General features: G+C 41.0%; 1 protein-coding gene and 1 long non-coding RNA gene across 6 annotated transcripts in view; one reads left to right on the top strand and one right to left on the bottom strand.

The window, feature by feature from the left end:
* Positions 1-15,776, top strand: part of PRKN (parkin RBR E3 ubiquitin protein ligase) — a 611,538-nt gene that overhangs the window by 73,607 nt on the left and 522,155 nt on the right. The window lies entirely within an intron of this gene.
* Positions 9,885-10,294, bottom strand: LOC308473306. The gene is made up of 3 exons (XR_013984026.1): positions 10,178-10,294; positions 10,004-10,060; positions 9,885-9,934 (listed from the first exon to the last, which is right to left on the bottom strand). It is a non-coding gene; the product is annotated as an uncharacterized lncRNA (long non-coding RNA).

The following is a 15,776-nucleotide window of genomic DNA, read 5'->3' as shown; positions in this document are numbered from 1 at the left end:
AGCTGTCTTCTAAAATGTACCCATTATATAGTTGGAGTACATTAGCAACATTGACAAAGAATTGAGTCAAAACATACCCAGAGCAGCAAATCGGTCAAGAAAGGAAGACCAAGAAGCTACAAGCTATCGGTCAACTTTGCATGCATGCATTGGCAAAAGAACTGAACATGTCATTCCAGAGGCAGGAGCATAAAACTGCCCAAACATTTCAATGCCTGAACATTTTAACAGAAACCTTGATCAGTGAGTAAGAGAGGAAATCCCTGACTGGATGGGTGCTGCGAAAAGTGTAATTCTAGATGATAAAATACTAGGATAGTTCAACCAAAACTAATGCTGTGCATGCACTATACTTTTAAATAACATTCAAAGTACATTCTTTCCCTCAAAGAATTCTGGGCACTGTAGTTGAGGGAATTGCAAGCCTGTAACCCTTGCTGAAATAAATAGGAATTTGAACTGCTTAACACTAGTTAAATTGTGCTTAACATGTGCTTGTCCTGTGCCTAGAAAGCATGGGCCTGCATGGTTTTCCACTTGATGTGCTTTCTAGGCATGGATCTGAACTGATTTCCCCTTTCCTGGGAAAACCCGCTCTTTAGCTGTAAATTGGAACAAATGGCAATCCGTGGAATACCCAATTCCCATTTGCTCCAACTGAGCACTAGAGAGTGGTTTTCCCCAGAGAAAAGGAGTGGGACAAGTGGAAGTGTGGATAAGCCCAACGTTACCCACTTCAAAAGTAAGAGCACTTTGTTTTTCCCCAAAAAGAGGCAAAAAAAATACATGCTATTTGCAAAATGTTTAAAAGCAGAAATATATTAATAAGCGAAAGGAGAAATCTGGAGAAAATGGTATGGAAGGAGGAAACTGGAAGTACATTACGCAAATTATAAATCTATTATATCTACCAATAATAATTAACACAGAACTGCTCAATGAGACAACCTGAAAAATAAATGCACTTAAATAAAATGAGGGACACATTCATTTTCTGAAGACAAGCAGCTTCCTGAAATCAGTGATTGAAAAGTTTAGATTAGTTAGCGATCTCCTGCAGTGTTTGAGAAATGGAATTGGTCACTGAGAGAACAAGTTAATGAAGGTATTAGCAAAAGGATCAGAATGTCCACCAGCTGGAGTGCATTTGAGTTGTAGGGGCTAATTAAATACTCCCTGTTTTCATTGGCGCAATTAGTGTCTACTTAAATAATGGATGAATAAAATATGTTGTGTTCTACTTCAGCTGCTACCCTATCTAATACTGTTGTTCTTATTGATATTGTTAAAAATGCCAAAATGTTGGTGGGCTTTTCCAGAGCAAACGTAAGAAGCAGGCCTCCATATAATCTTAGTCTTACTATTTGAATCTGCATATGAGGCCAGGATTGAAATTCCTACTTAGCCATGAAGTTCACTAGGTGAACTAGGTGTGTTCCATCCTGAGTTCACATTCCAGGGTTACATCACTGTTACATACAGTGGTGCCCCGCAAGACGAATGCCTCGCAAGACGGAAAACCCGCTAGACGAAAGGGTTTTCCGTTTTTGAGTTGCTTCGCAGGACGAATTTCCCTATGGGCTTGCTTCGCAAGACGAAAATGTCTTGCGAGTCTTGAGATTTTTTCCCCGCTTCCCCCCCTTTTTCTAAGCCGCTAAGCCGCTAATAGCCTTTTAGCCGCTAAGCCGCTAAGCCTTTAATAGCCGCTAAACCGCTAATAGCGCTAATCTGCTAAGCCGCTAATAGGGTTGCTTCGCAAGACGAAAAAACCGCTAGACGAAGACACTCGCGGAACGGATTAATTTCGTCTTGCGAGGCACCACTGTATTTAGGTCTGGGAAGTGATTTTTGATTTGACTGCATATTAAGAGTTGGATCCAGACTTCGTCATGCTTAGAACTGACACACTGAAATCAGTGGTGCTTGTTAGAAATTACTAACTTAGTCCAATTGATTTCAAGGGGCCTTCTCTAAGCGTAATTATGTCTGAACCTAACACAAAGAGTTTGATTTGTTTAAAATTTATAGCCACTATTCTTATACCATTTGTCATGGGAGCACTCCTTTGTACAAAAAATGAACTTCCCTCTATGGTAGAAATAACTTGATTTTATCGGGGGGGGGGGGGAATGTATGATAGTTATGGAATATTTGAAATTCTCTGTTTAAAAGGAAATGACAGACGGAAGAAATGCACTATTAGCCAAATATACATTTGTAAGTAAATGGGTCAGTATTTTCAAACATCCTAGAATTTCTGTTATTCTGGGGTTGTTGTTGTTGTTATTTAATAGATCTGACAGTTTGCCACAAAGAGAGCCCTGTCAAACTTCTGGGGAGGCGCCTCCGGCAATGGCTGAATTCCTCCGATCGGGAGGAATTTGCTCCGTGAAAAGCAGGGTCTGACCGCCACGGTGAAGGCGGAGACCCATAGAAATCACAGGCGGGAGAAGCCTGTGAACCTGGGATTCGGCTGGCACCATTTGCGCCCCCCCTACTCGCGGGGAAACCCTGTTTTGGGGATCCGGAGCGACGTGGGGTGAGTGGCGCGGTGCTTTGAATCGACCGCTTCTTTCACGGAGTGAAGCTGCATTGCTGTTGCCGGAGAGCGCTGACTTTTTCCAGTGGACAATTGGATTTTAAACGACTACCCGTGAGTAGAACGGAAAATTGGACCTTGAAACACTTTAATTTGGCGCTGAAGCGGGAAGGTTCTAAACAGGAAGTCCGCCTCCCGTTTTGTAAATAGATTGAAGCAAAGACGTTACAAGCTAAAGTCTTTGAAAGCTTTTGATAAAGGATCAAATTCCCACCGGATAAGAATATATAACCCCTCTTGGAAGCAGGAGAAGAGAAGGGAAGTTTTGGATTTAGTGTGCCTGCAGAAGAGAGTCAAAATTAATTGCCACTGCTCTGAACCTGGAAAAGGGTTGCCAGATGACGTTCGGGGAATGTTTATTGACAGAATGGATTTGACAGCTAGCTAAAATAAGAAAGACACTGTCTCCATTGTCCTCTTCTGCGTTTAAAAATGGAGGAAAAAGTAACCGAAAAGTGAAACTATTGTTACTTGCTTGAGTTGTTTTGAAAGAATTGATACAAACGGAGACTGTTTCCCTCTAGAGGGAGTATGTGAAACTGTTACAGGAGTGCAACAGGGAGAGCTCCAGCTGCAAGATAAGATTCTGAAAATTAGAGTCTGACCTTGGATCACTCAAAATGTTGATAGGAGAAGCCATTGTAACTGTTTTATACAAGATAAACTACTCGCTGGAACAGCTTCATAAAAAGACAGATGACACGATCTCTAAAATTGACAATTTGGAACAAAACGTGGTTAATTTGAGTCAAAAAGTGAGTGTCAATACAGAAACAACTCAGGATTTGGTACAGGAACATATCTTGGTTGGACAAATGGTGGAGGAAAAGGAGAAAGCTGATGATGTGAATGATGTGAAACCAAAAGTAGTACAAGCGGGATCCTTAATTTCTCAGAAGCAGATTGAGGATTACAAATTGAGGCCTTTCATGACTGAATCTAGCAAAAGTCAAACTTTGAGGCTAGGATCCCGGCTTGGATTGAAGAAGGAAAGTTGGAAAGAACCCTCTATCCAGGGATTGACTGACTTTTGGGACGTGGACCTGGGCTTGGAGGAGTTTGAAGTTTTGGGGGTCGCTAGAATTGGAGGAATCCTGAAATACGTTCTGAAACACTCTATGGACTTTACTTTTAACTTTGGAAATTTGGCTGAACTGTTCAGAAGGAACAAAAGTATTGCTAGGCTGGAGTTTTCCCGAGATTTGCTCCTGAGCATCAACGAATATGAAGAAGACCTGCAGAAGGGACTTGGAAGAGATTTAAGAACCTCGGATTTTAGGGCTCCAGGTTGATGGATCATATGGAACTGACGGAAAGGACTGGCAGAACCCGAAGCCAGGGAGATGAGATGGAAGATTAATGGAAAATTTAAAGTGTTTATTTAGAAATTTTGTTAAAGTAATGATCGTCAGAAAAACGGTGGAATGATATTCTATGGATTTAGCAGAAAAGCTATAAGAAGTTGGGTGTATATAAGTAATCAACCGTTAATGGGAAATAAGATTAAAGAATATGTTATTCATAATATGACAGAAAATAGAGAAAGATGGAAAGGATTTGCTGAAACAAGTATTAGAAGCGGGATACAAGAAGGGAGGTGTGAGGAAGTCGAGGAAACAAGGGAATGAAGGACAGAGTATGGAAAAGGAGGGATGTTTTTAAATTGTTTGTCTTGCTTTGTTCATGTGTTTAGTTCAATGGGTTTAGGGTGGGCTTGTATTGTTTATATATTGTTTTGTTTTTATCTTCTTTTTCTTTTTTGTCTTTTCTCTCTTTTTTCTACTTTTTTGTAAGTTTTAAAAGCAATAAATATTATTATTAAAAAAACAACAACAACAAAGAGAGCCCTGTCAGTAGTCACCTAGGATGGATAATATTCTACCTCCCTAATTTGACTGACAGAAGAGGTCTCATTTTTACATTGCTGTCATGTGGTTTTTTTAAATCAGTAAATAACACACATTTGACTGTGGCAGCAGACATTAAGATAGACAGCAATGTCTTTTAAAATGCTTCTCCACTCCTGCAGAGGTGGAGTTTCTAAAATTATATTTTCATCTGTTCTGCCATTCTGGAATATCCCTTTCTAAAGTTTGAAATCCTATTTGTTAACTTCTGAGTATCACAATTCATGCACTACACAGACCAGATATTGCCATCCTTCTGCCACGTTGGATACAAGATGCATTCGAAAACATCTGGAGGGCACCAGACTGGCAAAGGCTGGCATAAGGTAACACTAGGAAGGTGAAATGAGTTTAGCACTTACATGAACTAAACCACTGCTTCCCGTCTTGGAATAAAATACATTTGATTAAATGATACTATTATTTATGGACTGTCTTTCTGGATAATATCTGTATTGGGAGGTATTAAGCGTTATGTTTTTTGATAGTTCCATTGACACGAATTGTTCTGCTTGCCTGATGGAACTCCCCCTGCTTTCCTCCCCCAACATGTGGCCAATTGTATGTAGATTAGCCATAAACATGCATTATTCTTAAGATAATTTTCTGACTTTTGAGGGGATAGACTTAAGTTTTGCAATTATATTTTAGGTACTTGGTTAAAAGCTTAACTTCCATTAAAGTGATTCAGAACCAGTGTGGTGAGAGCAAGTCTACATAATTCATCATATCCCGCCCCCAAACTGAATGCAGTTCACCAGCCATGTGTGGCTGTAGTCACCAAGACCTATCATTGCTGCCTAACTTAAGACTGGAATGAGGGGGTATTTTAAGCATCTGGGAGGAACAGTGAATCACTAATGAGCTGTGTTAGTCTGGTGGGTCACAAATTGAGCAGAATTAAGTTAAAGGACCACAAGGACCTTGTCATAGTCATGGTCTGGAAATAGACTCATATGGTGGCTTCAGGCTATGCAAGTTATAACACTTTAGTGTTGAAGTATTTATTATGTATTCAGGATTTGTGGATAATTGTCTATGATCCCATGTGCAGTTTCTGTGCATACACATGCAAAAGCTGATTCAGAGTTTGTCAGACTTCATGTTTCCAGAACAATTCTTAGATTATCTATACAATGGGGTGCGTTCTTTTAAATGGACACTCTCCATACGACACTTGTGATATTTGAAATGAGAGTCCTCAGCTCTTTTCTCACTCCTTGATCCACACATTTAACCAACATAGGGCAGGGTGTTGGGCCACAGTTCCTGACCTCACCCCTAACTTCTGCCTAGGAGTTCAGGAGTTCTGATAGCAGTGTTATCTTCATGGTAAAGATGGAAGTCACATCAGAGTCTGAGTGATTTCTCATAGTTGCTAAGAAAAAGCTTGCAGTATCTAATGTGTGGTGTCTAACTTAGATAGTCTAAGTGTGGCTGTCTGAAGGCCAGCAGAGTGTGATCTCTCTCTCTCTCTCTCTCTCTCTCTCTCTCTCTCTCTCCCCCTCCATGTTGCCACGATGACAAGGAGGGTGAGGAACCTGGGTTTTGCCAGCAGAGTTCTTGTTTACATTGACATGAATGGTTTGCAAAGTGGAGCAGTTTCTTCCATGTGATTGCATTTTCAAGAGGCTGCTACACTAAATTGCATGTGTTAATTAGATATTAGTCTTTAAAAATAAATAAAGAAATAAATAAAGAGGATTTCAAGGTTGCAGCTGCAGCTTCCAGAAATACAAATCTGTTAAAAGCTCATTGTTCAAGCATTCTCCCAAAGCATTTATCACCAAAAAAAGTGTGTTTTTCAGTTTGCAGCATCATTTACCTTCAAAAGAAAACTATTATAAATAAGCCAACGGCATGTTATTAATCAGTGCAGTTATTTTATATATTTTATGTAGTTCAACAGTTTTGTGTGTGTGTAAAATTCTGTCCACTTTTTTGCTCAGAGTAAATAATAGTTCTAGACAAAAACATTTGTAAGTCACAGAACTCTGGTGCTGCTTGATAGGATCATAATAAAATGATACTTTAATGGCTTTCAATGTGGGTGTGTTGACAGGAGTATAGGCTCCTCATGAAAAATTCTATGTGGCATTTTATATCATTATTAAGTTGTCTTTTACTTTGAGAAAAATGAAATTTTTGTTAAAAATTACAGAAGACTTCAGAGGCTTTTTAGCTAGAATTATTTTTTTATCACATTGAGAGTCGATATTCCCCTTTGAATTGGCGTTCACTAGGATTCTTATGCAATCCATCCAGGCAAAGCAGGTTGTAGAAGACATCCAAAAAACCAACAAAATGATGTCTTTGGAGGAGAGTTGTGTTGTCATATTTTAAAAAGTGAAAATCCAGAAATAAAGTTGTTGAGCTTTTTTGCAAGATCTCAGAAAAAGGAAATTCGCCATAATCTACGCTTCCGGCAACCCTAGAGGAGAGCAACTGTTTGTTTCTTTCAAGACCCATTGGAGGAAGCATTCAGATAGCCTGTGTTTTGCAGGACTATTGCAAATCTCTCTTGTTAATATGTCAGAAACCTTTTCATGTGTCTGCTGTCCTCTATAGAGTGAAAGTAGCATCCATCACAGGTAATACATTATTGTACACTAATGATCACACAAAAACATCATGTACCTCCGTCCTAAGAAGGCCTTCCCAATGCAAATAACAAATAATAATAAATTTTATTTATATCCCGCATTCCCCAGCCGAAGCCAGGACCAGGGCAGCTAACAACAATAAAATAGTACAACATTCTAAAATCATTTCATTATAAAATTAATTCAAATCAAATTGATGGCAACCATTAGTCTAAAGTTCTGTGAAGATTGCCAAAGGAGGGAGTCAGGCTGTGCCCTGACCAAAGGCCTGGTGGAACAGCTCTGTCTTGCAGGCCCTGCGGAAAGATGTCAAGTCCCGCAGGGCCCTAGTCTCTTGTGACAGAGCGTTCCACCAGATCGGAGCCACAGCCGAAAAAGCCCTGGCTCTAGTTGAGGCCAGCTTAACCTCTCTGTAGCCTGGGACTTTCAGGATGTTTTTGTTTGAAGACTGTAAGTTCCTCTGTGGGACATACCAGGAGAGGCGGTCCTGTAGGTACAAGGGTCCTAGGCCGTATAGGGCATTAAAGGTTAAAACCAGCTTAAACCTGATCCTGTACCCCACCGGGAGCCAGTGCAGCTGGTATAGCACCGGGTGAATGTGATCTCGCAGCGAGGACCCCACAACACTTTGTGGCAGGCTCAATCAGGAAGCTTGAGTTTAAATCAGTTATGAAGATCACTGGGTGACCACCTATAACCTGCAGCTTCACCTGCTTCATAGAATTATTATAAGGACAAAATAGGGTACCATAATTTCAGCTTCTTTTGAGAGGTTGCAATTCCAGTGTGATAGGATGCTGCAGCTAGGGAAATGTGTAACTTTTAAACTTCTACTCATTTAAAAGAATTTTTTTTTTCTGATTGACAGAAACATTAGAAATTTGTCAAATAAAGACCAAGTAATTAATCCCCGAGATGTGCATACAAAGGCAGAAAAAGAAATCACATGCAAGTTTCTCCACCCCCAGTAATCCATAAATACAGCATCCGGAAAAGAAGCTTAACTTATGATATTGGTTTTCTAAGAGCATCATTCATATACAATAAAGATATAAACCTTTAAACCTTTCCTAACTTTTCATGAAATAACATCTGATAAATAATCATTACAAACAAATGTTTGATCATTCTGTCACATGCAGAAAAATGGAATGTCTAGATTAGTGTTAGATCTATTCCTCTGCAAGTTGAAGTTGTTATGTAGAATCTCACAATCTTATCTCACTTTCCCCTTTGCATTCTTATATATAAACAATACATCATTCAGGGGTATTTTGCCTGGTTTCTCATTACAGGTATTCAGTTCTCTGCTCTGTTTTACAGCAACAGCCAAGCCAGCATAAGATCTAGGGTGAAAGAGTGGGTGGTAGCAAGGAGGTGTGGAAGTAAGAAGGAACTCCCAGTTGGTTGGCAGTGGGCCCTGTCAAATCCCCCAACCATTCTGGTCACTGACATCATGCTAGCTGTTGATAGCTTTCCTCCATGAGCAATTCTTCTTCTTCTTCTTCTTCTTCTTCTTCTTCTTCTTCGTCTTCGTCTTCGTCTTCGTCTTCGTCTTCTTCTTGTCTGGATGCATTATATCCAATTCAGCAAGGTCTGGTAGGTTAAGCTGAAATTGCCAGACATGCCCCACGAACTGACTGCTCTAACCTCATTGACTGTTAACTGCTCTGCAAATGGATTAAGTGTGAAAAAAAGCTGCACAAGTGTCTTATGAATGCATGCTTTGCATGAAACCTCACATGAACGAGATAAAACTTTAATCTTCTTGGAGAATGAACAGCATATGCATTTCGTAGCATTCAATAGGCACTTTTCTAATTTTGTTTGAACTTTGTGATGCATTTCAAAGTGCTGGTTGGTGATACTAGTCTGCAAAGGCATCTGCATCGAGTTGGCAGGCAGATGGCTGGGCTTATGTTTTGAAAGTTGGTGAGGAATCTTAGATGGCTGCACTGTCTGGAGAGAACAAGCAAGAGTTTAGAATACTTGGGCATATGGTAGATGGTGGCTGCTAAACACATAATTGTGAAAGCTACTCCTAATTGTGGAAGGGATGAGAGTGGAACAAGGGGGGGGGGGTCCATAGAGGTGTTAATTGTTTCTGCTTTTGAGGAGGAACACTACAGCAGCGTAACAAATATGATTATATGTATGTTTATGTTTGTATACATTTTATTGGAGAGCATTGTTTGACAATACCTTAAATTAAGACTCCTTTATTATATAGGAGCCGAGTCAGATACTGGCTCCCTATCAGTGGACTCTAACTGAATCTCTCCATCCAAAGCTGTATAAGGGTGACAATGAAGTTTAATGTTTTGGTCCTTAGACTTGATGCATCAGCATTGTTAGGTTGTGGGTGAACATATCAGACAACACAGCGGTTCTTCCAAAGCAGCTCTTTATTCGTAAGCTGGAACAGAACTGAACTGAAGGCCTCAGTCAGCCTGCTTATATAGAGCTCCAGTACCTTGTTACTGTAACAACTTTCTAAAACTATCCAGTCACTGAACGTCACTTTCGATCCTTCATTTGCATACAAACTATCCAATCACTGAACGTCACTTTCGATCCTTCATTTGCATAACTATCTACAGTATCCCCCTGCCTGCCCAGGGTGAGAACTTCAGTACATAACAAGCATGAAATCACACTGACAGTCTCCACCAGAACCCACGAGAGTTGAGGTGCAGAGGGTACATCAAACCCCTGCTCAAGGTCAAAAGGGGATCTGGGAACCAGAGATTTCCTGGAACCTCAGAAAATGTTTACATATTGTATATACTCGAGTATAAGCCGACTTTTTCAGCACATTTTTTATGCTGAAAAAGCCCCCCCCCCCGGCTTATACTCAAGCAAGGGTCCCTGTCGGCGGCGGAGGAACGAGCAGCCTGAAAGCAGCCCTTTTGGGCTGCTTGTTCTTCCTCCGCCGCTGCCGCCACCATCCTCTGCCTCTCAGCAGTACCCTAGGTGGGCAAGGGGATGAGATGGGCTGGAGGGGGGACAGAGAAGCCCCCTCTGCTGTGTGCACATGCGCGCGCGCACACACACACACTCCGATCCACCAGGAGGTTTGTGGTGTGGTGAACCGGCTTATACTCGAGACAATAAGTTTTCCCAGTTTTTTGTGGTAAAATTAGGTGACTTGGCTTATATTCGGGTCGGCTTATACTTGAGTATATACGGTATATTGTGTGAAGACCAGCGTTTACATTTTGTGTAAGCCTACATAAAACACCATGACACTTCCTCCCCTGCCCACTTCCTTTTCTTCTAATGTGCGTCTGCCTACTTCTCCCAGGCAATCCAGACAGGTGGTACTGAAGTCCCAGCGAAAGATAGCACTAGTGGGAGTAGAGCAAAGCAGCTCATTGCCACCATTATTATCATAAACAGGTGAGGAACTGATTACATCTGGTAAAATTACCATATTCTTCTGTGTATAAGACGCCCCCATGTATAAGACGACCTCTATTTTTTTAACCCCAAATTAAGAAATTAAGTTGTTTAGCTTTGGGGGGGGGGGAGGTCACTTCCGTCAATTGCTCACCTGCCTGCCCGCCACTGCTGCTCGCTTGCCACAGCCACTGCCGATCGCATACCTCGCCACAGCCGCCAATTGTCTGCCCGCTCGCAGCCATCAACTGCCCACCCACCCACTTGCCACAGCCACCAATCACCTGCCCACCTTGCCACAGCTGCCAATCGCCTGCCCAATTGCCACAGCCAATCGCCAGCAGGCCTTGTTGCAGCCGCCAATTGCTGCTGCCAATCTCCTGCTTGCTGCTGCCATTAATCGCACATCCCCCCTCTGCATTCACTATCCATGTATAAGACAACACCCAATTTTGGTCTAATATTTAAAAGCAAAAACATTGTCTTATACACCAAAAATACAGAATATTTTCCAAACAACTATTCATACTTTTTTGACCTTACAGGCTACAGCTCATGCCACGGTAGTGGGTAAAAACAGAATGACTAATAGAGAAGGGAAGGGGCCCCAAATAAACTTAGTACCCCCTTATAACATTCCTCCCAGAGCCCTGGCCTCCACAGAGCAGTTATGGTTACCTAGTTTTAGTAATATTTGAAAACTTAGTGCTTCATGTTATGTCTTAAACAGTGGCGACATGGGGTAGGAGCATTACTGAAGCTTAAGCACATTTTGTTTGAAAAACCCCAGAAAGATACAGGTTGTGTCATTTTTGGCGACTTCACTATACTCAGTATAAATCTCAAACATTTCAACCAAATAAGGAAATAAAATGGACCACTGAAGTGGTGGTTAGTTGATTGCAATATAGCTTACCAGGTGTGATACCGTAACAGTGTACCTTCATTACAGGTCTTAAGATGCTATTGCAGGAAGTTGTACTGGGAGGCTGAGCTTTCCTCCACGCTAAGGACTTAAAAATTCATTTGAAGCTCTGGGCCTGATAATGCTTCAGGCAGCGTGGTTTTTAGTTGGTTTCTAGGAAGTGTGGTATAAAACGTATTTGTCCAAGGGCTGCTGTCCACCTTGGTTGCATTATAGGCGGATCCTGTTTTTCATAAGAGGAAATTCTGCTGCTTGAGGTTGGTTGAATTTGCCTGAAGAAGGGTTTGACCAGGTCAACCTTTTTGTTCCAACACACCAAAGTGGTGTCCCCAGTTTCCCAGTGTAGGAACTGGCAACAAAAAGTGAGCTGTAGTGGGCTGCTATGTTACACGCCCGTCATTTGGTTCTGTCACATCCCTTCCAGTGCTGTGCTGTTATTTTTAATAATTGGGGAGTACATGGAATTTCTGATTCCCAGACTTGTTTATAACAGGACTGTTACCTCAGGATTCCTTTCCTAAGTCCTCAGAACCCTTAGGCTTACTGGGGCTTACCTAGTAGCGACTATTCAGCCTTGCGTGTAGTGGAAATCAGGTAACGGCAACATTACTTCACTTTGGAGGTTCTTACAGACTATCTTTAAGACTTATGAAAATCCCACGGGTTTCTCAGTATCATGTATCCCACAATATGATGAGACAGATTCTAAGTCCCCTTTCTCTGCACACCATTTACTTTAAAACACATTTTTAATCTCGCTGACATTTAAATTGTGCTCCAGGGAAAACATTAAGAACTGCCATCCCCATCCCATTGAACTGAGTAGGTGGGAACAAAATTAGACTTAAAAACCTTTGCCTTCAACAGACTACCCACAGAATTGTTTTGTACTGGTTTCCTATGTGAAATATTTTCTCCATGCAACAATAATTGCTGTAAATCCATTTGATTTTTATTTGACCCCCCCCCCCTCAGTTTGAGAGAGACTGATGGGTTTTCTGTGGAACATACTTACAAAACAACTAAACAAGAAACACTGTTTAGTTGTAGCTCTGTTTTGCCTAAATGCATTCTTTGAAATTGAGTGATTTATCATTATCATTTAATTTGGGGCTATATAGTTCTGCATGTAGTTCTGAGCTTCAAACTTTGATTCCAGTTAAAAGCACAATTAAAACATGAAATTCGCTTCCACACCTTGTTATGATGGCCACCAACTTGGATGGCTTAAGAAGGAGTTGATACAAATTCATGAAGGCTAGGGCTACCGCTGGCTACTAGCCATGATGGCTGTGTACTTCATTCAGTGTCAGAGTCCGTGGACCAATAATAGTGCTGTTGCACTCAGGTCCAGCTTGCAGACTTCTTTCAAGCATCTCACTGGTCACTGTGAGAAAAGGATAGCGAAATAGATGGGTCTGATCCAGAAGGTCCCATTTTATGTTCTAAAAAACAAAAGGTGAATGAGAACATTGCTCATACTAGGAGTGAAACACTTATGACTCTGGGATACCAGCAAGGAAAGAGCAAACAGCTTTACATCTTATTGATTACAGACCTGCAAAGAATTGTAAGTTATTTATTTCCATCTAACCGTTATCTTAAGGGCAAAATACACAGAAAACCCCAGTGTGTAATTGATTCCGCCTTTTAAGGTGGTAGGTGGGTAATTCAGGGTTTGGTTATTACAATAATCTGAGTGGAGTTCAATGTAGCACTACCTGTCAGCTCAAGGATATCTGCTTGCACAATGGAATGTTCTCCCCCTCTTTGCCCTGTGCACCCCCCAAAAAAAATGTTCTAGGGCTTCCCCCTACCCTCTGGTGTTGATTTGGGAAATGTGTGGGGCACACTCAGGGGGAGAAGGGAGGGCAAAGTCCCATTGCACAACAGAAGTCCTTGTGCTGGCAGGTCACAGCAGGAATTTCCAAATGCTCTTATTGAGAACCCCGTCCCTGTAATCCTCCTATATCTAATGTGTTCCTTTGATCGGCCCAAAGACTTAATTAAAGATTTGAAGGGAAGGAGTTGAGCTGGTATGCAGGTATTGAATGTTAAAGGAATCCATGGAGGAAGAGAAAGAAAGTGGAAAGGAAGCAGAGTATGCAAGGGAATGAGGCGGTGAAGAATAGGAATAAAAACAATGGGAAGAATGCAGGAAAGAGTGGCAGCAAAAGACTAAAAAGAATGTACCCTGCTCTTAAGGCTGTTACTGCATATGCTCCACAGGGATGGCCTGTCGAAAGGGCATTATATTACATGTGATTATTTCTTAGGGGCATTCACTGCTGTGGTATACAAAAAAGGTAGCCACAAAAATGTTTTTAAAGTGTGTCACTTTTGACACTTGGTCTTGAATATTTCCTAAAGTAAACCTTTGAACTTTGCTGTGAATATTGCACCCTGCCACTGAAGTCTCTTTATCACCCCTTTCCTTAAACCAGAAATGGTACCTCTACCAGCTCTAAGGTTAGCAAAAGGTTCTATATTTTGTTGACTGTTCTGGAGGATGAAAAGGGAGAAGAGCATCTTTATCTTCGCCTACTTCCTTCCTCTGTTCCCATGTTGAATTGTTCAAATCAGTTTATTTGACCAACTGCCCCAAACTGGGATGTGGGCACACCGTTTATGTTAAAGGAAAGCTCAGTTGGTAGAGCCTGGGACTCTTAATTTCAGGCTTGTGGGCAACAGATTGCAGGGAGCTGGACTAGATGACCCCCCTGATCCCTTCCAACTCTACAACTCTATGATTCTATTGTCTTTATAGTGTTGCACATTTCACCTAGGCTGCATATGAGTGCTGGCACCCGTGTTTCTAAGGTGATGGGAATGACTATTCCCAAGACTCTTCTTGGGAATCTTGCTACCAAAGAGAAATTGTTAAATTGTTTTGGTTTATAAACAAATCCATGACTGCTAGCGTGGCCACTTTTTACTAAAATGCTTACAGATCCTCATTTTTATCACTTGTTCTAAAAACCTCTTGGGGACAGAAGTTAAAGCTAGATATCTATAATTCCTCCATTCTCCTTTTTTAAAGCAGACAATATGTTTTATGTTCTACTGGAACTCACCTGCTGCCTTGAATCCTGCTTCTGGCTATTTCCTTGTAATAAGATAGCAAGAAGAGATGTCTTAATGTAATCCTGTGCTCTTTATACTTTAAACATGTTGAAAGAACCTCTGTTACACAGTTTATGCCACTATTTGTTTTTATCAGTTTGACTGGAGATATAATACATTATTAATTCCCTTTTCATGTGGATTTTTGTTACTGTTAGCACTTCTTTTGTTTTTGGACTAAGGGTGCTTTTATTATTCATTGATTAAATTTCATACAGGCTTTCAGATAAGAACTTGTTGTGCAAACAGGTCATTGAGATTTTGCAAACGGATTTTAAAATTTAACAAATTTCCCCCAGAAATGATAAATCCGAATTAAATTGCATTGGGGAATGCAGGCTGGCATTTTATGTCAACAATTTCATGCGGACAGTGTGAAAAACTTGCTTGCGTGAGGAGCATTGATGCCATAGTAAACACCAAAAGGAAGAATCCCAAATAGCCTACTGTTGCTTAAGTTTCATTCTGCCCTGTTCTGGAAACTGCCAAGCTTAGATACAAACACGTGTTTGTAATTTGTCACCCAGTTTTATATTGCTTCTGATACTTAAACAAATGTAATTTTATAAGAGAGATTTGTTTTTTCTCATGCCCTATCCCTTTCCTGCCATTTCTTTACCTTTTAGTTTTGCCTTGCTTTGCTCCTTTTGACTTCTGGGGGCTTAGCTTGATGTATAGAGAACTGTACCATATTGTAGTCCTTTTAAGTTTCACTTGAATGTATGCTCACGTTGTGAATATCAGGGTCAAGGGAGGTTTGGAGAGGGATGACAAGGCACAGGGTTTTATAGGTTGCGGCCCTCGTTTACGGAACACTCTCCCAGTGATGTCTGCCTGGTGCGGACGTTACTATCTTATTGGTGCAAAGTTAAACTTTCCTCTACTCTCAGGCATTAGATGGCATGTATATTAGAGTTTACTTATATATGTATTTATATTATTACGTCATATTTGAGAACGGTGACTAAGAAATGTAATTATGATTGTTATCAATAACAATAACAAGCAGTTATGCTTCTGAATACCAGTTGCTAGAAATCCCAGGAGGGGAGAGTGTTCTTGCGCTTGGGTCCTGCTTGTAGGCTTCCCACAGGCATCTGGGTGACCACTGGAAGCTGGACTAGATGGGTCATTAGCCTGATCCAGCAGTCTCTCTCTTCCATTGGCCTTATATCGCAAAAGCTCCATGCACAGGAACTGACAACTTCTGTGTATACGCA

The sequence above is a fragment of the Podarcis pityusensis genome (genome assembly GCF_964106645.2).
Source record: "Podarcis pityusensis genome assembly, chromosome: 3".
Taxonomy (NCBI): domain Eukaryota; kingdom Metazoa; phylum Chordata; class Lepidosauria; order Squamata; family Lacertidae; genus Podarcis; species Podarcis pityusensis.
Note: the sequence above shows the minus strand (reverse complement) of the source record. Positions and strands in the feature narration are given on the sequence as shown.